Genomic DNA, 22,293 nt, shown 5'->3' with positions numbered 1-22,293 from the left:
TGCTTAAAGGCAGTGTTTCCTGCTATACAGCCTGCTGTGCCGGCAGAGTGAAGGGCCCCATGGAAAGGACCAAGATGGCAAATGCTAATTCTCTCTGGGTGACAGTGATGTGTTGGGTGTGAACTGAAGGGGGAGGGCAAGAGAAAGAGAGTGGTGCAAATGCACAGCCTCAACTGCTCTCCTTGGTCTGCTAAATCATTAGAAAGGTTAAAGAATGAAATTCCATTTTTTTCTGACCCTCGTCTCTGGCACTGGGCTCAGCTTCTGCTGGGGCAGCCATTGTTCTCTCCTGTGACAGGCTGAAGCACTGCCATTTGCCTGCTCAGCTCCTTTGGTCAGGCAGCTACTGCGTCAGTCAGGGGCCCCAGGCATTGGGTGTTCTTTGCCAAATGAAGTAAGAAGGCATGGTTGGAAAGAGCTCCTCTTCCTGGTCTAGTTTTAATGCAAAAATCCACTTAGGGCAGAGGAGAAGGTCCAGGCAGGAGGGCCCGAATATAAATGTTCCAGTGATCTAAAAAGCCTGGAATCTACATACATGATGTGTTTTCTTGCTCCATACACATGGACAAGGTCAAATCAATTGCTTTAAATGTAGAGAGACTTTGCTTACAAAGGCGCACAGTGGAAAACACAAACCTGGGTATTCTGTTTAAGAACAACCCATTACTTAGAAATAAACGTTTCTTCAGGTGGCCAGAATTTCCACGTATACATGTATTTTTAAAAGGGAATCCTTTAACTTTATCAACACATATAATTACCGTGTTCTCTTCCTGGAGCCTGCCTTACTAATGAAAGTCAGCTGGTGCGAATGGGAGACAATGCCGAGCTGAGTCCCAGCTCAGCACGTCTTGCACATTACCCAGACCCCTTCCCAGTGGGATCCTCCCAGTATTGCACCCCCCAGCACTGATTTGGAGTCAAAAGACCCTATGTTTTCTCTCCACCATTTATTGTTTTGGACTAAGGATATGTAGCTCATAGAGAACACATATGCTTAGCATGTACAAAGACCTTGGTTTCTTCCCCAGTATTCAAAAGAATAAACTAAAAGGGCCTCTTTAAACAAACTCTTGAGGCTGGAGGTGTGGCCAGTGTTTCAGAGTACTCGCTCTCATAGAAAAATCAATTCTATTCCCAGTACCCATATCAGGTAGCACACAACTAGCAATCAATGAATCCAATACCCCTTTCTGGCCTCAGTGGACACGGACACACACATACACACACACACACACACACACACACACACACACACAGAAAGAGAGAGAGAGAGAGAGAGGTGCTCACAAATAAAAATAAACTGAGTGTTCTTGAATTATTTTTCAGATTATAAAGTTGTCAGAAGCAAATCTACAAATTACTGCAGTAGCTTTCTGCAGTCCTGCAGAGAGGGGCTGTGTGAGATCTTTCTAGGTCTGCCCACCCCACCCCCCCAGTGACATCATCTCATACTCTCAGGGAAGAGAAGTAGAACAGAGAGTGCACATATACTGTGTACCAAGCAGGAAACAGTAGTTGGGGAAAAAGCAGAAGGATGGGCTAAAGGCTTTAGGCTGGCATAGGCACTCTGACCTTGGGCTGTCTATAATATTTGTAGTGGGCCTGCTTAGGTGTCAGCAACTCCAGGAGTCTCAGAAACTCTGGACATCAAAGATTTATCTGTTCGGGCTATGCTCCAAATCCTCAGACTTTCTGATAATCCAGCTAAACCACTTCCCAGAGAAAGTTCTTTGTAGGTCATCAGGAAGTCCATGTTCCCTGTGTGGCTCACCTGTGCCTCCTAGACCCTCACCAGCACCTGCCTCCTTACCATTTGCCCTCCATTCCACCAGAAAGCAGGCAGGGGAAACAGCAGGTCCAGCAGGCACTGGCCTAGGTGCAGTCCCCTCTGTCTGCATTCTTTACTGCCCTCTTAGGGGCTGGTTATCCTTGGACTACAGGAGGTGAGATCAAGCCCATGTTTCTGGGAGAGAAGGCAGAGGAGAAAGTACATGGCATGATTCAGCTGTCTCTACCATCCAAACCAGTTTTACAGCTGAGAATCTGGAACAAATGGACAAACTGCCTTTCTACTGACTAGAGAAGACCATTAAATGGCAACAAGTGTGTGACACGTTGCAGGTACCAGTTCTCCACAGCGCCCAGGCACTGCAACTGCCAGTAATCATTATTCCTACCACAAAGGAGAAAAGGAAGCTTGGAGAGCATAAGGGACTGTACCAATCCGAGCTTAGAATGCTCAGTCAAACGTCAATGGTAGGCACTAGGGGGCAAGATAGGATCTCTTTTTTGTGCATGACCTCATTTTGCTTTTCATCAAACCAATCTGCATCTCTTTATACTGAATAAATGATTTTTCTGCTTTTGTTTGACCTGTTTTTGTTTTGTTTTGTTTTGCTTTGCTTTGCTTCTGTGACAGTACTCACTATGTAGTCCATGCTAGCCAGAAATTCACAATCCTGCTTTAAGATCTCTTGTGCTGGGATTACACAATCCCATTACATGCATCATCAAGGCCAGTGCAAAAGATCAATTTTTATTATCACTTTATATGATCGTTTTTGAAGTAAGTGGTTTTGAACAATCTTGACGGGTTAAAAACTGAAAGTCAAAAGAAGCCTCCCAAGCATACAAAGCCCTTCCTGCCCTGAGTACATGAAGTCATAATGGAATGCTGACATTAGTGGTGGGGTGGGGGTAGGGTTCTCAAAGCAGTCAAACATCTACACAACATCGTCCCTTCAGAAAAGACCTACAGAACCACACAGACCATTAGAGTGTAGTTGCATGACCCAAATATCCCTCTTGAGGCTGCGAAAAGCAGTGCTAATATAATCAACTTTTGAGCCACAGACGCCACTTCCCAAGATTACGTCCAAATAGATACAACAAGGGCGAAATAAAAATGGAAATGACTATAATTGCCTTGAGGGTATGTGATAATTTTCTATCAAGGTACTTAAGAAGTGTGTGTGTGTGTGTGTGTGTGTTACAGATGTATGTGTGCATATTTTCGTGCATATTTTAGACACCCTGTTTAGATTCACACCCCATAGAAGAGGAAAAGGAGAAATGTAATGCGTTATGTTACACAAAGACGAGCATAAGTTGCTTTCTATCTTTAAAATTTTAAGTCAGAGTTCCAAACTGATTTGATGTGAGCCAACATTTAAGACTTGAGAATTTTCACAGAAACCCACAACTGCAGGTTTATTTGAAAAGTTAGATTTGGCCATAGTCATCTGGAGTGACAGGCCTTAACTAGGGCACCCTTTCCTAAGCTGGTGTGCTCCTGATTCGATACCTGCATGCTTTTCCAAGGCCTTTAAGATGGTGGAGGCTTACAACATTGGAACTTCTCAGTGTGGACTGTGCCTTCACAGGATAACTTGAGAAGTAGGGCCCTGCACACCCAGGTACAGCAGTAAGTGTTTAGTCTTAGTAGTGGGCTTTCAAAGACTGGTTCTAGGCCTAGGCTTTACATGTCATTGTAGAACTATGCTTTTTTCTAATCTAGATCAACTACACCAGGGCTTCTGGCTGTGTAGTCCTAGTATCAGCTGGGTAAGTTCTGTGAAGCACCCAGAGATAGTAGTGTTGCCAACATCCTGTGGTTCCCTCTGTGACCCTGTCCCACCCTACCCCATTGTCCTCATCTGTCCCCTCCCAACTCCCAGTCTTACAGCTTAATGCTGCTTGTGCTGACCTTGCTAACAAAAGAATCCTCCTGAATCGGTATCTTGGTGTTTGGATTCTTCACTGAACCAGAAGGACTGAGCTGTCCCTATGTCATCAGGTGTGACAGTTGAGCCATGTTCACTGGTGTTCTCCACTTCACTATGTGACTTTATTGTAAACTCTCTTCCCACACGATCATCGGTACAAATTTGGGCTGTTCTGAGTTGGGGCTGTAACAATTCATACAGCGACTACAAATGTTCTTGGATATTTCTTTAGCTACGGATATGCAGACATCCCCATAGGACATATACCTTGTAGCAGAAATGCTAGGGCATAAATTGTTTGCACATCGAGATCCAATAGATTTGCCAAACAAAAACTGTATGTAAGGGTGTCAACTTATGCAGCCATGGGAGCGTCTCAGAGCTCTGGCAGCAGACTTTCTGCTGGGTGTACAGAACTCTGGTGGTGTGGTTTTCATTTTCAGTATGGGATAGCTGACAATGCTGAGAGTGCCCCAAGCTCTCGGCCATGAGGCTGTCATTCTGTCCTTTGTCCTTCTGTTCTTCTAAGCATCTGTTTAGATCTCTTGGTCATTTCTCTGTTGTGTTGGTCTTTCAGAACTGATTTGTTTAAGGGGGGAGGTCAGTATGAGTGAAGCTGTCATAATGCAGTCTAGTAGTTTTTATGCTGACTGAAAATGACCTAAGTGTTTTTACTTGCATACATGTCTAGGACATGGGTCTGCTAGGTGTACAGAAGGCACACGCCTTCTTTCCCTCTGCACCTCTCTGTGGTCTGCCTCACCAGCCTCAGCTTCTTCACTCTAATATACCCCACTCTCTGTATTTTTTATCATGTAATTTCATATTTCATCTAAGAAACCACTGCCCATGCCAAGGTCAAAACACATTCTACTTTTGTCAGAGAACAATGCTGTTCAGTAAGAAATAAAAATGGAAGTCACATGTGGTTTTACCTATCTTTAAAAAGTAAAACAAGCTGAAATTTATTTGAACATTTGTATAACCTAAATACACCAAAATCGTATCATTTCAATGTGCAACCAATATAAAAGTCTCAATAAATGCTTTAGATCTTATCCAGTCATTGTTATTTGTCTTGCTAGTGGTAAGAGTATGTACTGTGTGCGTGACCATTCTGTGGCATGTTCGTGGATGTCAGGACCTGGTTCTCTTCTTGCACTGTGAGAGGTGGCTACATCTCAGGTCAGTAGGCCTGTTCAGAAAGTGTGTCTATCTCTCAGCCTCTCGCCAGCTCCATGTTTTCTCTACAGTAAATTTATAAAACTTGCTCTGTGCTTTTTAAAATAAAAAAAAAAACATTTAAACACTATCTTTATTGGGCCATCCTCTTTGTGAGACTGATGTAGGTCTAGAAGTTATTCTGCCACTCCTTGGCCAATAGATGGGTCTGAACACATCTTAAGGCAATGATCTTTTTTCCCACAGCTCCCAGTTTGCTGTGTTTCTGAGCTCATAGATCGTAAGTACCAATAGCCACAGATTTCCCTGTAATCTCCAGGCTACTCAACTGGCATGCTACACCCCTTCTTTAAGGGTCCCCAGTTGATTTCTTGTTCACATCCAATGTTAAGAACCATTTTCCATGATGAGCAACTTTATAAAGTGGAAAGGAAGATGACAGTTAAAATGAATATACTAAGTGTTTCCTTATGATATTATTTCAGAAAATTGTGCGTGCGTGCGTGTGTGTGTGTGTACACGTGTGAGTATAGGGGCAGTAGTTAACTGAAGTACCACTCATCTAGAAAAGTATTACTAACTCTCAGTAATGGTTAAGACCATTTGTAAGTGACTGCGATCAAGTATCCTATGAAACTAACATTTGCCTGTTAGTTTTCAGTCACCATTTCGGGGAGCTACACTGTTTTGTTCTCAGAGTTCAGAGACCAGAATTCTACTGGAAGCAGATTGTTCCTGGAAAGCATCCAGGTAAAGCCAGTTGTAGTTAATGGAACAGGAGGAGCTCATTAGGAGACCCTATAACTTTGACCCAAAGTAGAACATGCCAAGGATCCTGTAACGTGCACAACATTACAGATGAGCATAATTTAAGTTTTCTTTGCATCAGCATATTTTATGTTTTTATAGCTTTATTCCCAGGTCAAACAAGAAAACAAACTTTGAAGAAATTGAAGCCAATTTAGATATCAAGCTCCAGTAATCTTCATTATTGAAATAAAAAAAAAAACTGCTCTAGGATTTTTGCTTGAATCTTGAAATGATTAGTTTACTGCTAGCCTGTGTCAGGCTCAATCTAATCAACGAGTTTTATTGACTGTCCAATAAAATAAGCCTGACAAAGGAATCGAACAAGACAAACCAGCTTTGCTCCAGCAGACAAGCGCCCTGCAGAGAAATAAATGGTTTATCGCAGGAGTGCGCCTCATAAAGTACTCCACTTTAGAAATGTGGATATAGTAAGTAATTATCTCACATCCCTGAGCACAACAGTTGATCTTTTCAAATAACCTAAGTGGCCCTGCTTGTGAATTTTATATTGTTCCCATCGGTGAGAAAATGAGCACGTCTTCGGCATTCACGTTCTCACTGTACACATCCACACAAGTTGTGTGTATACACCAGTATCGTGCACAGAAATGTGAGGATTTGGGTTTAAACATCTTGGCTGGTGGTAGTGATTTGTTTGTTTATTCCAATTCCTAGATTTCGGTAGGCTGAGGCAGGAAGATTTACAATAAATACCAGGCCTGGGCTACATAGCGAGGTCAAAGTCAACCTTAGATACAGGGTGAGTCCATCTCAGGAAGTGTGTGTGTGTGTGTGTGTGTGTGTGTGTGTGTGTGTGTGTGTGTGTGTGTGTAATTCAGAAGTATAGATAGGTACATAGCTCAGAGGCAAAGTGTTGTGGTTTGCCTTGGAGTTCTCTCTGAATTTGTAAAATAAAGGCAAGAGCTCGAGATTTGGGCAGAGGGAGGAGTCGGGAGCGAGAGGGGAGGAGTCAGGCGAGGGGAGGAGTCAGGAGGGGGAGGAGTCAGGGGAGGAGAAAGGAAAGAAGCAAGGAGAGAGTTGTCCTGGGAGAAGGAGAAGCTGGAGACCTGGCAAATAAAAGGTGCAAGGGATGAGGGATTTGGGAGCTAGGAATAGGGCAGTGTAGGGTGGATCTGCCCAATCTAGACGCTAGATTGTTTTCATATTAATTGAGTTGCGTTTTCTTTGTACTGGCCGATTCGGGTTGGAGAGGAAACTGCAACAGCAAAGCACATGAACCAGGCCTTGAATCTGAGCTCTGACGTTGAAAATAATGGGGAAAGGGAGGAAAGAGCAAGTGAATTTAGGGAACAGTAACAGGAAAGTCTCCCATGAGGTCAGAACTGTTACTCACCCACCAGCACAGTAACAGGAAAGTCTCCCACAAAGTCGGAACTATTACTCACCCACCAGTACAGGGTCCTCTCCACAGACGCCCCAGCAGTAATGCAAGTGACAAGATGAAAACGAAGGGCTGTCAGAGCAAACCCAACCCTCAGCTTTACATCTGAGAAGTGTACAGGCCCAGACAAAACCATTTTAATTCTCATGCTTAGGGAAGGTAAAGTTTGTTTGATGGCCACCCAAGCCACATCGGCGTCTTCCCACAGTGGCATTATACTCGGCACTGTACTTTCTCGGGCTTTCTTTCAGGTGTGATAGAAAACTCTGGAGAACACACCCCGGCCAGTGAGTCTGCTGTCAGCAGAAAGCTCCACGGGGAACTTGGGCTGTTCCAGTTCTGTATGAGGTCAAAGAGTCTTCGTTTCTCCACTCCCTTGCTAGTGGAGAGGTTTCTATAGAAGCATCCTTTGCTTACTTTAACTAGGTGTTTCCTTGGCTTGAGATGACACAGTTTACAATTTCAACTATGGGAAAGGCTTATGGTGATGAGTGCAGAAGGGCAGGAAAATGATAACTGATGTTTGTGCTGGGTTTAAGGAAAGAAGCCCCACACTTATGTAAGCCTTGGTTCACAGGGTCTGTTGGTTGGCCTGTGAGAGCTGCACAACGATTTGTAGGCTCATCTAGATGCCAGAAGGGAATAAACCACACACTTGGGCTGTATGAGGGAGATGTGGAAGGTTCACACGGTGTGGAGGCTTTTCAAGGAGAAGGGAGAATAGCAAAGTGTCTGGCTGCAAGGACACTTCCCTCTCCTCCTCCCTTTGTCTTTTTGACAGGATACCTGATGCAGCTCCTCAGGATTCAGAGTTAGGAACAGACGGCCAAAAGTCCATCTTTAAAGCACATTACCATAATCACTCATGTGCGTGTGTGTGGGATCACACGGAAAACTGCAGGAGTCTCCTCTTTCCTTCTACCACATGGGTCCCTAGGGCAAACTCAGATGGTCATAGTATTGCAGCAGGTGCCTTAACTGGCCACCTTGCTGGACCCAAATTCCTGTTCTTTATGTGTAATGATCCACCTAGATAAATTTGAGTCCAGCCTTCTTACTTGTGAATGTCTCAATCACTCTTGTCTACAGTCCATCTTTTCTCATATGTATTGCATGTATGTATGTGTGTATGCATGTATGTATGTATGTGTGTACGTGTGTATGTGTGTCTGTTTGTTTGTATGTATGTATGTACGTATGTATGCATGCATGCATGCATGTATGTATTATATGGGTTGATCTTTTCACATTGCCTCCCTGGGAAATTTTGGGAGAGCTTAAAGCTGGTGTGTAAGGAGCTGCAATGGCTTTGGGGAAATTTGCATCAAAAGTCTGTATGTGTGTTAGGTATGTGTATAAAAACATCGTGCTGTCACTTTACAATGATGAACATAGCGAACTGTCACTTAGAAAAGACAGACCTATTTCTGCTTCTCTTGAGTCTTACTGTGTGTTGGAGATGTTTTAGGATCCAGCATTCCCTTATGCACTACATTTCTTCAAGGATGGATCAGTTCCACCAAGAAGGATTTCAGTAACCACAAAGCAACATTCAAAAAGTCCCTATACAATCAAAAAGCAGCCTGCCCAGACACTCAGCTCCACAGGAACAGGGCTTGTCCACCCTGCCCTGCTCATCCTCCTGGGCCTGAGCACATTGAAAGCATTTCCAATAACCACCGCAGGGAGAAATAAGTACTATTGATCAAGGCCCACTAGTGCTGAGTCATGTGTCAGGCACTTACTGCCTTGCCTCTCCAGTCATCGTAACACCCAGCCTGACATGACAGGCATTAAACCAGCATGCTTACAGATGGGGAAATCCAGCCTAAAGAATTCCACTGGCCTGGGTAGGCCACGGCGAGCAGGAAACAGTGACTCACATTCAAATCTTTCTTGTCTATGTTCTGTCCAGCACGTCACATCTTCACCCCATCTATAACAAACTAAGCTTGATGTTTCTGTTCGGTTTTTATAAGGTACCAAGTTGGAATGTTTGACTATAAAACTCCATCTTCCCCAATAATTGACAAATAAAATTACATGAAATCGGGAGGGCTTCTTCACAACAAAGAAAACTATTGGTCTAATGAACAGAAATTCTAATGGACTGGAGCAAATCTTCACAAGCTATATTTATGACAGTGCTAATGTCTAGAATATATAAAGAACTACAAAAATCAAATAGCACAAAAATGGGCCAATCAACACATGCATTATGAAATCAAGCATACAATTCTTAAGAGAAGAAATACAAATGGCCAATAAATATTTCTTGGGTGTAATCCCAATCCTAATTGATCAGGGTAATGAAAATTAAAACCACTTGGAGATCCCATCTTTCTGAGGCCAGCATGGTTACCTCTGGGGAGACAAATGACGACAAATACTGGAGAGCGTGGGGAAAGAGAAACACTTAGGGTTGGCACAGCTGTGACCTGGTGTGGCACTAGGGGAACCAGAGAGGAGCTTTCTCAAGAGCTAAAATTAGATCTACCATACTCTCCTGGGCATCCACTGGAAGGACTCTCTCTACCTGAGACACTGGTGCATCCTTGTGCAGTGCTGCTCTTTTCACAACAGCCAGGGAATATTCCACAATATGCAAATGAATAACGAAAACATGATACATACAGACAACAGACTTAGCCATAAATAAAAAATGAAAGTAAGAAATTCTCAGAGGGCTAGGAAGATAGCTCCACGATGAAGAGCACACCTGCTCTTGCACAGTGACAAGTTCATTTTCAGCACCTATGTCAGGTGGTTCACAGCCACCTATATATAACCTTGCCTCTAGGCAATTTGACACCCCCTGCTGGACTCCATGGGTACCTACAGCTACATGCAGATACCTCCACACAGACAGGCACGCGCGTGCGCACACACACACACACACACACACACACACACACACAATTAGAAAATAAACAGATAATTTATAAAGTAAGTATACAGGCACTGGATAAAAACAGATAATGTTACACTAGCTGAAGCGACCCAAACTCAAAAAGACAAATACTGCATGTTCCCTCAGATGTTCAGCCAGTCCTCATTTACACAGGAGTATTTACAGGGGTGTGGACAGAGGGGCTATGGAGAGAAAAAGACAAAAGGTAGAGGAAGAACATTAGAACATAGGTGACATGAAAAGGGATGGCAAAATTCCTGAAAGTAGGAAAGGACAGTGGGGAGGGAGGGGAGGGAGGGACAGCAGGGAAGGTGGGGACAGGAAGTGACAGTGGGGAGGGAGGGGAGGAAGGTACAGTGGGGAGGGTGGGGACAGGAAGTGACAGTGGGGAGGGAGGGGAGGAAGGTAAAATGAGGAGGGTGGGGACAGGAAGGGACAGTGGGGAGGGTGGGGACAGGAAGGGACAGTGAGGAGGGTGGGGAGGGACAGTGGGGAGGGTGGGGAGGGAGGGACAGAGAGGAGGGAGGGGGCTGGAAGGGACAGCAGGGAGGGTGGGGACAGGAAGTGACAGTGGGGAGGGAGGGGAGGAAGGTACAGTGGGGAGGGTGGGGACAGGAAGTGACAGTGGGGAGGGAGGGGAGGAAGGTAAAATGAGGAGGGTGGGGACAGGAAGGGACAGTGGGGAGGGTGGGGACAGGAAGGGACAGTGAGGAGGGTGGGGAGGGACAGTGGGGAGGGTGGGGGTAGGAAGGGACAGTGGGGAAGGAGGGGAGGGAGGGGAAGAAGGGACATTGGAAAGAATGGGACAGGGAGGGTGGGACAGGAAGGGACAGTGGGGGGGAAGGGGGAGGAAGGGACAGTGGGTAGGTGGGATAGGAAGGGACAATGGGGAGGGAGGACAGAAAAATGGCAGAGAGGATCCAACCAAAATTAAATAAACATAAAAATACCATAAAGTAAACTTTTACTTTTCATGCTGTTTAAAAAAATTTTTTTTAATGATTCCAAGTTAGAATGTTTAAATGTCACTGTGGGCTTTGGAAATTCCTTTCTATGTTAAGGACATTGAAAGATTAACACAATGGGGAATTAAGAAGGTTAGACCATGAATTTTGTTATAGGAAGGGGCAAGAAAGCACTCTCTCTCTCTCTCTCACTGAGTTGTTATACCAGTCTAGATTTCACTGGAGTTATGCTTTTAGAAAGATTGGTTTGTTTGTTTGTTTGTTTGTTTGTTTGTTTGTATATCTTATGTGCATTGGTGTTTTGCCTGCATGTGTGTCTGTGTGAGGGTGTTGGATCCCCTAGACCTGGAGTTACAGATGGTTCTAAGTTGCCATGCAGGTGCTGGGAATTGAACACAGGTCCTTGGGAAAGCAGTCAGTGTTCTTAACCATTGAGCTATCTCTTCAGCTCTCAAACTAAACTTTCTCATGGAGAAGATGCCTATTATTAGTCCCATCTCACTGTATTCAATGAGAAAAATACATTTACATATAGCAAGGACTGAACAATGAAAAGAAATTATAGCCAAGACAACTAACCAATGTTTAAAACTATTAACTATCAATAATAAATTCAGACATTACTGAGAATTCTCTTCAAAACTATGTTCATAAATTTGATTGGTAGCTCACAAATCTTTTATATGCAGTTATTATCCATGTATGTGTTCATTATCTCCTTAAAGTATTTTTCTTTTGGCCAGCAATCCTGTGGGTGAAATTAGAATGGAAATTTCCCCTTGAGGTAGAAAACAAAGCAGGCTTATGAGAGGATTAAGAGGTAGAAGTTTAGACTCTCAGACCTCAGAGCGAGAGCATGTAAGGAGCAGGGAATGTAGCTCAGTGGTTGATCCTTTACTTGGCTTACATAGGGCCAGGCTTCCTTCCCAGCAAGACAGCAAGACAGAGAGAGACATACACACAGAGACAAAGAGGAAGAGACTGAGACAGAGACAAAGACAGAGAAGGAGGACACTGAACATCAATGGTTAATGAACAAATTAGTATTCATCATCTAGAGAGTCCTAAAGGTTTCCTTCCCTAGAGCTGTGTGATTTTTCCAGGAACTAATATTTTTTTAATGGTAACTTCTTTTCTAAGACTTTGTTCAATTTTGGAAAAATGAGGTTTTGTTTTGTTGCATGAGGCCAGTTTCTTTGATCAATCAGCTCCTTTCTGTGGAGCATGACAGGAGTATTACATCCCTAATGATAGTACTAACTTAGAAAAGTCTGTCACTGAAGTGAGCGAGTCCTGCCTGCTCTGAGCTGAAGGGGCTGGAATGTGGTCTGAAATGGATTTGACAGGCCACACAGCCTCCCGGCACAGAGACCACACTGCTCATGTCATCGTGAGTCAGGTTTACCTGATAACCAAAACCCAGCTGTGTGTGAGTTCAGTGCCGAACCCACTCTCGGCATCCCTTCAATGGATCAGCCGCAACTCAGCCAACAGCAAGGTGAACAAGCCAGGAGCAGAAGTCTGGACTCGTCATTTCCTCTCTATTACTAGGTCAAACCTTCAGGCAGGAGGTTCCAAACTCCCTTTCTGGGTCTTCCCCCACAACCTCATAGCAAAACCAAGCAATTACATTCTTTCTGTTTCTCATCTTCCTACCCCACAAACACACACACACACACACACACACACACACACACACACACACACACACAGAGAGAGAGAGAGAGAGAGAGAGAGAGAGAGAGAGAGAGAGAGAACTTTGTATGGAAGTTCCCTAATACTATCACAGAGCTGACACCTACCTTCTTCCCAAAGCGCCAGTCTACACAAGATGCTCCTCACCTGTGAGGAGCGACTGGAGAGGCTTCCTGTTCCAGACAGCTTTGTTCTCATCAGAGAGCAACACACCTCATCTGTACGTGAGCCTTGAAATTCTTGCAGAGACCCACCCTCGAAAGTTGCAAGTCAAGATTTCTGACTGAGGCAGTTAGTCACGTGAGGCAAAGCTACTGGATGGCACCTTCAGGTTCTTCCAGATGGGATGTCGCTTCCTGTTTCCCCACTGAGAAGTAAAAACTGGAGTCTGGTTAGACAGACTTAACTCCCCAGCACCGCCTAGGGTGCACACGCATTAGTCTGCCTCAGAATGAGATGGCTGTTTACACTAAAGGAAAGGGACCTAGATGGCTGGCCGTGGAGCAACATGAGACAGTGTGGACAGGGTGTAATCTGCTGTGAGCTGGTTTGACAACTACGGTACACTCTAGTAACTGCAAATCCTGGCAGGGCACTACAGCACAAGATTCATTCATGAAGGAACCTCTGATGTGGTTTCTCTGCTTGTTTACCATGATGGGGGCAAAATCTATTTAAAGAAAAAATACAGCAACCTAAATAATGAATAAAATAGTCTGGATTTTTAAAAAAAAAAAAAACAGTCAGATGTAATTCACCTTGTTTTTGTTTCAGTCTCAAAGAACAATCACCACGAAGAGAGACGAGCCTATTTAAAGGCATGAAGACAGGGCCACTCTCTGCTTGAAGTGTTTCATTTCCAAAGGGAGTGTGCCCATGATTGGGTTTATTTGGGGTGGTGTACTGTGCATGCATGTGTGCATGTGCATGTGCGTGTTTGTACCTGTGTGTGCGCGTGTGTGCGCGCACGTGTGTGTGTGTGTGTGTGTGTGCGCGCGCATGTGTGTGTGTGTGTGTGTGTGTGTGTGTGTGTGTGTGTGTGTGCGTGTGTGTAGGGCAGCCCTACTTTCTCTTATGGAATATAACTGGCTCTGGGCTTGAATTATTTAAAGGCGCTTTGATAGTAAGGAAGCTCCAACAAGTTGCTTCCTGTACGCTGGTAAACCAAACGGGGCATCCGTGGCGCTTCTGCAGCACATCCTCCTCCGCCCTGGAGCTGGATCCCAGGAGCCACAACTGTCTCCAACTGATGAAAGCCTTTCATTTTTTCTGTCATCTGATAAATGACAGAAGAACATAAAAGGACCAGAAGTAGAGAAAGGGAGATGCCAGTTTCAAACGAATACCAACTGTTGAGCTTCTTGGCTTTTCCTGCTGGATGTAGCTCACAGGAAGTTCACCGATCACGCCCCTTCATTCAACACTTGCTCACTAAGTTCTTCCTAGATTCTCTTTTTGCAGATGATTTTTTATTAACAAGTTAATAGTTAGCACGTTATTAGGAATGGGTGTGGTTTATGCTGGGAATCCTAGCATATAAAGAGCAAGGGAATCAACAAAGTTTCAGGCTAACCTGAGCTTCCTTCCAGGCCAGCCTGGGCTATAGAGTGAGACTCACAATAACAAAGCAAGCAAACATCTTTAGGAAGGCTGAATGCCAGAAGGTCACTAGAAGGGGAGATGGCCACTCAGCTCTTCCTTGTTTGCTCTATGGATGTGCCTTGCTCTCTGGTGAGATCTGACCTTCCAGATCTAGTCTGATTTCCCATAGCTCCTTTGTTCGCTTTTCTAAAGTCTCTTTTTCTTTCTCAGTCCTGACTCTTGCTCATAAGTCTTGACCTTCCCCCTATAGGATCAAGAGCAGCCTGCTCCAGGATGCCCTCTGCCATTTGCTCTCAGGGAACCGAAGTGGCATGGAGGCTGGGTGCTGCTCTTTGTGCTTGCTCTGGCAGCTCTCACACTCCACTCACCAGCAGCCCTGTTGTGTGTGTGCGTAGGCCTGTGAGGCCACACCAGCTGCCCAGCTTAACTGCCTCTGTTTTGGCAGAGGTTCCATTAGACAAGGAGCCCTCAAGGGCTGAGCCTTTTACCCTGTCTACTCCTAGGTCAAACAGCAGCTGATCAAACACCACAGGAGCAGCCAACCATCTCATACTCATCTCGCTCCAGAGGTATCTGGGGCACGACAGTTCTCTTAAGTACGATTCTGGATCCTCTTTCCCCAGTTAAAGAATCCAGAAGACTATTACAGAGTCACAATTTTTTTTGCCTTATGTATACTAAAATTCATATTATCTCCTTATGAAATATAATGTTCACATCGAACAGGAATTAGTACACATACCTCAATATATCCTATATAATGAAAGGAAGCTGATTAGTAGCTGGTGCCTTTTGGGGCAGTGCAAGGGATTGAACCCAGGGACTAGTATATGCTAAGTATGTAGTCTACCAGTGAGCCCCACCACCACCTCCTTTGGGGGGTACTGTCAAGGAGCAGTCCCAGTCTTCTTCAGGGACACATTGCACAATCTACACTGGGGTGCCAGGTGGGGAAGCCTGGGAGTGCTTGTGAGTTGTGACTTCTCTGGAGCTGATGAGCCCTGTATTAGTGCCCTTTGCTGTACAGTGTCTCTGGGGAGATGACCCCAGGGGTCATGGGGTGGGCAACAAATGAACAGGGGGCTCTGAAAATATATCAGGGGAATTCCTTTCTCTGTTAATGTCTCACTTGTGTTTCTACTGCGATGTATTTATAGTTAGTTCACTGGTAGTAAGAGGGAGAACCCCCAAGGAACGGCAGACAGAATATGGTGCATGTGGGGTACAGTGGTTGAGTGATACTCAATTCTTTCATTTTATGAGTAGACTGTAGGGGGAGTGGAACCATTAAACCCAGGTTTTGTTTTCATTCTTCAGTAATAGATAGCAAGCCACGAAGTCAAGCAGAATATTAACCATTTTAGAGAGTGTGTTAGAGAGGGGCTGTCATACTCTGACAAATGAGATGTAGACAGTGAAGCAGCAGGGTTCTAGTGGAGCAGTTTTACAGGAGCAAAAGAGAAACGCATTACAAAACTGTCCAGCTCTTATACAGAGAATAAGTCAATGGCCAAATGTCAGTCCAGCTATTAGCGGGGTGAGTACCTACACAGTTCATCTACACAGTGAAGCAGGGAATGAACTAGGCTAACCAGAGGCAAATCCAATTCAGATTCTGCAGGGCCACTCGTGAACTCTGGAGAGCAGGAGACAGGAAGGTGGACTCTGGGATCCAGCAGGAAGAGAAGACACTGCAGCAAAGGCTCTGCCAGGAGGCAGAGGGAAGCAGCTTCCAGGAGTGTAGGGAGGAGAAGGCAGACTAGGAGGACTGCTATGCAGCCAGCAATGCTTTAAACCCAGAAAGCAATACGCAAGGCAGAAGAGACCAATGTTTCCCTGCCAGAAGCTCGATGGAGGCAGCTTTTGTTATGTTCATAATCTAACTGGGTATGTGCCCTGGGCCGTCACTATTAGCAACCTTGGTTTCTATCTAATGTTTAGTCTTGTCCTCTTCTCACACTTTTTAAATATTAAAGTTTATGCACAGACAAGATTTTAAATCAAAAGGCAGGAGCCTCTGCACCCTGCAGTGCACATGTATGTGGTGCAGTGCACATGTATGTGTGGCTCCTGCAAGATGCAATGAAATGAACATTCTTACCCTGCTTCCAGCTACATTCTGATTTAAAACATATTTTACATGTATTTAAATGTACTTGTGAGAGTTCCAGCATGAAAACTGCTGCAACCCTTGATCACAGAACATGTGTGTGTGCACACATATATACATACACACATACATATATGTATAAAAACATAAGCATGAGCGTGTGCATGTGTTTGTACCACAGTATATGTGTGGAAGTCAAAAGACAACTTGCACAAGTCAGCTCTTTCTTTTTTCCTTCCTTCCTTCCTTCCTTCCTTCCTTCCTTCCTTCCTTCTCTCTCTCTCTCTCTCTCTCTCTCTCTCTCTCTCTCTCTCTCTCTTTTTCTTTCTACTACATAGGGTCCAGGGATAAAATTCAGGTCATCGAATTTGCTGGCAAGTACCTTTACTCATTAAATCGCCTCACCTGGCCATAGGATTTCCTAAAGGGCATACTTACTTACACAACTGGATCAATATCTCCTCTAAAAGAATATAAAAGCTACACATATCGCCATCAAGCAATCAGCTCTTCCATTATGACTCACACAAATCCCCAAGTGGATTACAGGATTAGGAGATCTGAATTTCATCTTTCTCCACCCACTCTGCCCAGTTTCCACACTTCCCCTGGTCTGGTGGTAGAAAGTTCCCTAGCATATACCCAAGAGGCCACTCTTGGAGGAAGAGATCAGCTACAGTCAATGAGCCCCAGGAGAGAAGATTCCTACATACTCATCCTCCCTGGGGTAGCCTTCTCTCCCTCGGCACAAAGCCCACCCACTATCCTGCAGCATTTCCTCCCTCAGTTACCTGTCCCCTTCTAACTTACTCTCTTCCCAGTGTATTCATACCCTTCCCACGTAAGCTCTGGAAGGGCTGGGATTTCTGACTGGCCTGGCCTCTACTGAATCCCTTGGGAGTTTGTTGGATTGTTGGGGTGCAATGTCAACAGAATAGTTTATTTGTCTGTGTTCTTTCAATTGTATCCCATATTCTCTACCACAATAGGTGTTTGCTCTTTCAAAGTAGCTACCACTTTACTCTTTCAAAATATGTAGAGATCATTGTATATCACAAAGATGGCCAGTTCTTCTGTGGGTTTGCCAAGTCTGTTGGATACCCTCAAATTCTGTCATGTACTAAGGACTTGACAGAAATGATTCTTAACTACATTCTGTTTGTGATGTTATATGTAAGGCAGACCACATCTTCACATATACATCCTGTTAAAACAACTGTCTCTTAAAGTCTGGTGTTGGCCAGATGTTCATAGTCACTTGTGCATCTAGCCCTTGGCCATATGTGGCCATTATGACTGAAGAAGACATTGTGTGACTGATTCCCCTAGAACATTGTGGCTTCTAAGTTCTACTTGGTACTTGTACAAATGGATCTTATTTTTATTAATTGTGTGACTAAATGTAAATCATGCATCCATCAGACCTTCATGTCTATTAACTAGAAAACAGTATCAATAGCAATACATTAGTGCTGTAAGCCATTAGTCAGCCTATATAAAATACGCTCCTACATGGTACTGTATGAACAGATGCTGCAATTATAGCTAGCAAGGTGATTGGTACATTTAATTTATAGGCTTTTGTTTCTACATTCTTTTGCAACAGGTTTCAGTTTGTGCATCTAGACTTAGTTTGTTCAATTCAATCTTGAGTGTAACAACTGCAGAAAGTCTCCATGTTGCAACCACCTCTGGCCTCTGAGTGCCATATTCATTAGGTAATTGCCTTGGCTAATAGTTATTAGGTCCACACTATGTACCCACCACATTATCTGTTTTGAAGGAGCTGCAGACCTCAAGAATAAAAGGAAAACATCCACATGTATTTGTGAGGTGCGTATACTCTCATGCCCCAACACAGCTCAGAAGATGGACTCTCCAACATTTACCACTTCAAACCCCCCAGAAAAGCATAAATGTATAAGCCACGGATTTTAAATAAAGAACTAAGACTATCTAATGTGGAATCAAGAAACAGATGGAAGAGGGCAGATAAAGTCTCACCTCTTCAAATAACCAATCCCACGCCTGTCTTGGTTCATAGATGGAACTGGTAAAAGTTAGTATCTTCCGTCCATCTCCCTGGCTTGTGCTGGGGCAGCCTCCTGCTTTGGGCAGATGCATGGGAATTGTGCAAGCATTAGCCATCATGAGAAAAAGGCAATAAAGGGGGTTGGACTTGAATAAATATTTTCAGATACTTAATGCCATGTCATGTGAACAATATGAGGAAACAAAACACATCGTTTTTACTGATGCATTTTCATCCAACACAGTGGACAAGCAGCTTAGGGAACAGAGATTGACACAATGTTCCTGAGCTTGAGGAGATATGATCTATCTCCTCCCTCTTCTCACTCTACTTCCTATCCCATGTCCTATTATGCCACCTACACACACACACCACAATACAAATACCACACACCACACACACACTACACATGCCACACATACATACACTATACATCATGTACAATACTACAGACACATACACACTACACACACATACCACACACACATTACACACATACATTCTATACACACACTACACAAACACACGCTATACACACACATATGGTAACACATACACACACTATACACTACATACATAAACATTACACTCACACATACTACACATACACACACTACACACACCACACATACACACACTACACACTATGTACAACACTACACACACACAATCTATACACACGCACCACACAAACACACACTGTACACACACACTATCACACACTACACACTAATATATACACACTACACACACATACATAAGCACACAAAAATGCTTGAGAAACACAGATCCCAAAGAACAGATGCCTCTCTCCAGTCTATGGATTCTCTGATGAGATTTAAAAAATTCCAGGACTGTTCCCAAGAACATAGTACCTGTATCTTTTGACTTCTTATTGGCCAAGGTTGAGGTTATACCAGAGGCCCCTAGAGAGCTTGAGAATTATGGCCGTTAGTGAGATCTGTCACTCTGTGATAATCTCCAGACTCTCAGGGACAGATCTAACTCAAACTTTTGCCCTCATGAGATGCACTGGAGCTTTCAAAAATTCATGGTGACCGACATCCCAAGGTGAATGGAACTGATGTTGATGTGGATTTAAACATACAAAGGCTTTTCCCTTATAAAGCTGCCCACTTGCAAACACAAAAACCAAGCAAAAAACATCTCCTCATCAATTGCTTCCTTGCTGTAGAAGGTGAGCCTCTGTCTGTCTGTCACTGTCTGTCACTGTCTGTCTGTCTGTCTATCGATTGATCACTGTAGCTAGAACTCAGGGCCTATTTTGACAAGTGTTCTATCAACTAAACTACATCCCAGCCCCAAAATTACTGATTCTCCGTGCCAGTTGCATTGCCTCTAAGCTTCTCCGACTGCTGATTTCTTGCCATTCAGTGTGATTCCCACCTTACTCCCTGTGAGACACATTACTACTCCTTTGGTCGACTCAGGGTCAGTGCTCACTCTGACCTGGAGTCACCCACTGGTGGATGACTCCTCCAAGCCCCTACCATTTCTTCTAAAAACTCTCTCTCTTGCTTCACCTTCCAAAGTTCCTTGTTTATGGCTCAGCAGTAGCCACATTTTTAGATGTGACATCATTCTTGAGTACTACAGCATGAACTATTGCTTTAACACAACCTGATCAGAGGGCATGTGTATGTGTGCAACATACATACATATGCATATATGCATAAATACATATATATGTAGGCAGGTGCCCTGTCTCTACTGTCAATACTGATCTCAAATCTCTCCCAAGAAATATTACAGGTTTTATCAGACACACTCAGCATTTATCAAGAGTACAAAAACAAATTTTTACCTATGACAATGCCATCTATTATTTTAGCTCTTGGTAACCCATACTTTCCGCCTCTGTTTGAAGCTTTATCCTCCTATCCTCCTCCTCCTCCTCCTCTTCTTCCTCCTCTTCCTTTTCCTCCTCCTCCTCCTTTTCCTCCTCCTCTTCCTCCTCCTCCTCCCCTCCTCCTCCTAGTCCTCCTCCTCCTCTTCTTCCTCCTCCTCTTGTTTTACTTATCTATTTCCAGTATGTTTTCATCCTTAGAGATCGTTTTAATTGATTGTTTCCTATGTGTATGAAAGTATGTAAATACCAGCTCACAAACAGACAAAGGTCTTGCTTTCTGCCTACTCTGAACTGCAGCTTTGGCATGCCTGTTGAGTTTCTTGAAGGGAATTAGCCTAGCTTGAACCTATCCACAAGCCAAACACAGTAAGGCTGAGGCCAGATTACTTTGAAGGGGCTAAGGTACCTGAACAGAACTCTACATACCAGGCTGGTTATGAAGAGCTCCTTATGGCCCTTCATGGAGACCCTAGCTATGGAAAACCTGTTTCGTGAGAGTGGTCTTGCTGGCCATCTCAGCTGTTCCCTTAGAGCAGTGAGGAAAAGTGTTCTCAGGCTAGCATGATGTATATTCACTTCCCTCTTTTTAAATGGACGACTCCCAGCTCTCAGGAAGCAGTTTTACCACATAATAGCCCTTCCTAAAGGAAACCCGATGCAAAACTAAAGTTATGAAAAATGAATGTTATCAAGTGTTCAGAGCAATACCTTATGCCATTCACTGATTTATACATTACTCCTGCTACAGAAGTTATGTCACTAGTAAGTATGGAAACTGTATAAGTTTGCCTGACCGTGTTAAATTGTTTGTAAGACCCGTACACAACACAGGATACTAGCCATTGAGCAGGAAAAATAAATATACCAGGGAATTATCTCCTAGAAATATGACACAATGTTTTAGCTATTTAAAATCCTTAAGGGCTGGAGAGATGGCTCAGCGGTTAAGAGCACCGACTGTTCTTCCAGAGGTCCTGAGTTCAATTCCCAGCAACCACATAGTGGCTCACAACCATCTGTAAAGAGATCTGATGCCCTCTTCTGGTGTGTCTGAAGACAGCTACAGTGTACTTATATATAATAAATGAACAAATAAATCTTAAAAAAATAAAATAAAATCCTTAAAAATCAAAATTTATCAACCAGTCTATTCATCAATAAGAAGATAGTATGTGAAAATAATTATAGCAATAACCTTTAAGGTACTGTAAATTTTAGTTAAAATTAGAGCCATTTTTCATCAATACTGAAATGAGCCAGACACTCAGAAGGCGGAGGCAGGAAAATCTTGTATTCAGGAGCAGCATGGGTTACTTAGTGAGCCTGGCCTAGCAAGTGCAGGGCCCTGGAGTTCAATCTGAACCAAACCAAACAAAAAACCCTAGACTGTCACTAATAAAATCCCTTTAGCCTCAAAGCTTCCTAAGAAAGTCATAGCTAGAAAGCCAGAAAATTCCTGTACACTGAATGTCTTTGCTAGGTCTCACAGGGGAGGAAGCAGAGCAAAGAGAGCTGTGCGGCCCCCACAGGACAACAGAGGCAGTAAATAGGTTACTCAAGCCTCCTCGGTGACAAAGATGGCTCACAGCTTCTGGAGTTGCCAACCAGCAGTGACTCACATGTTCAAACAGCTCTGCCATTCCTTATGTGTCAGAAATGTTCCGTGCTGACGGTGATGGGTCAGATAACCAAGCCTATGCACGGCGACACTACAGAAATCCAGTGTAAAGCACAGACTTAGTTGGGACAGCCCACTTAACTCTACTTCAGTACTGAGCATGTCAACAAGGTAGATATTACTACCGTAAAGGCACTTTCTGCACATGTAATGTATCTATCCCAGTCTAAACAAATGGTAATTCTAGATACCTTAATTTTTTTTTTTTTAAAAAAGAAGGTTTAAACATACTAGGTAGATTTTCTTACTGTTGACGAGAGGTGATTACGGTGGCTTAATTTACCATTTCTACAATTCCATAAGCCACC

General features: G+C 43.8%; 1 protein-coding gene across 3 annotated transcripts in view; it reads right to left on the bottom strand.

Annotated features, from left to right (window-relative positions):
* Nucleotides 1–22,293, bottom strand: part of Cers3 (ceramide synthase 3) — a 105,047-nt gene that overhangs the window by 81,208 nt on the left and 1,546 nt on the right. The window contains 2 exon segments of one of the 3 annotated variants that reach the window (NM_001127561.1): nt 863–870; nt 3,393–3,403. The exons of the other annotated variants lie outside the window; for them this stretch is intronic. The gene's annotated coding sequence lies outside the window, so the exon portion shown is untranslated. 3 annotated transcript variants of the gene reach the window in all.

This window comes from Rattus norvegicus, chromosome 1 (genome assembly GCF_036323735.1).
Source record: "Rattus norvegicus strain BN/NHsdMcwi chromosome 1, GRCr8, whole genome shotgun sequence".
Lineage (NCBI taxonomy): Eukaryota > Metazoa > Chordata > Mammalia > Rodentia > Muridae > Rattus > Rattus norvegicus.
This window is presented reverse-complemented; position numbering and strand designations above follow the sequence as displayed.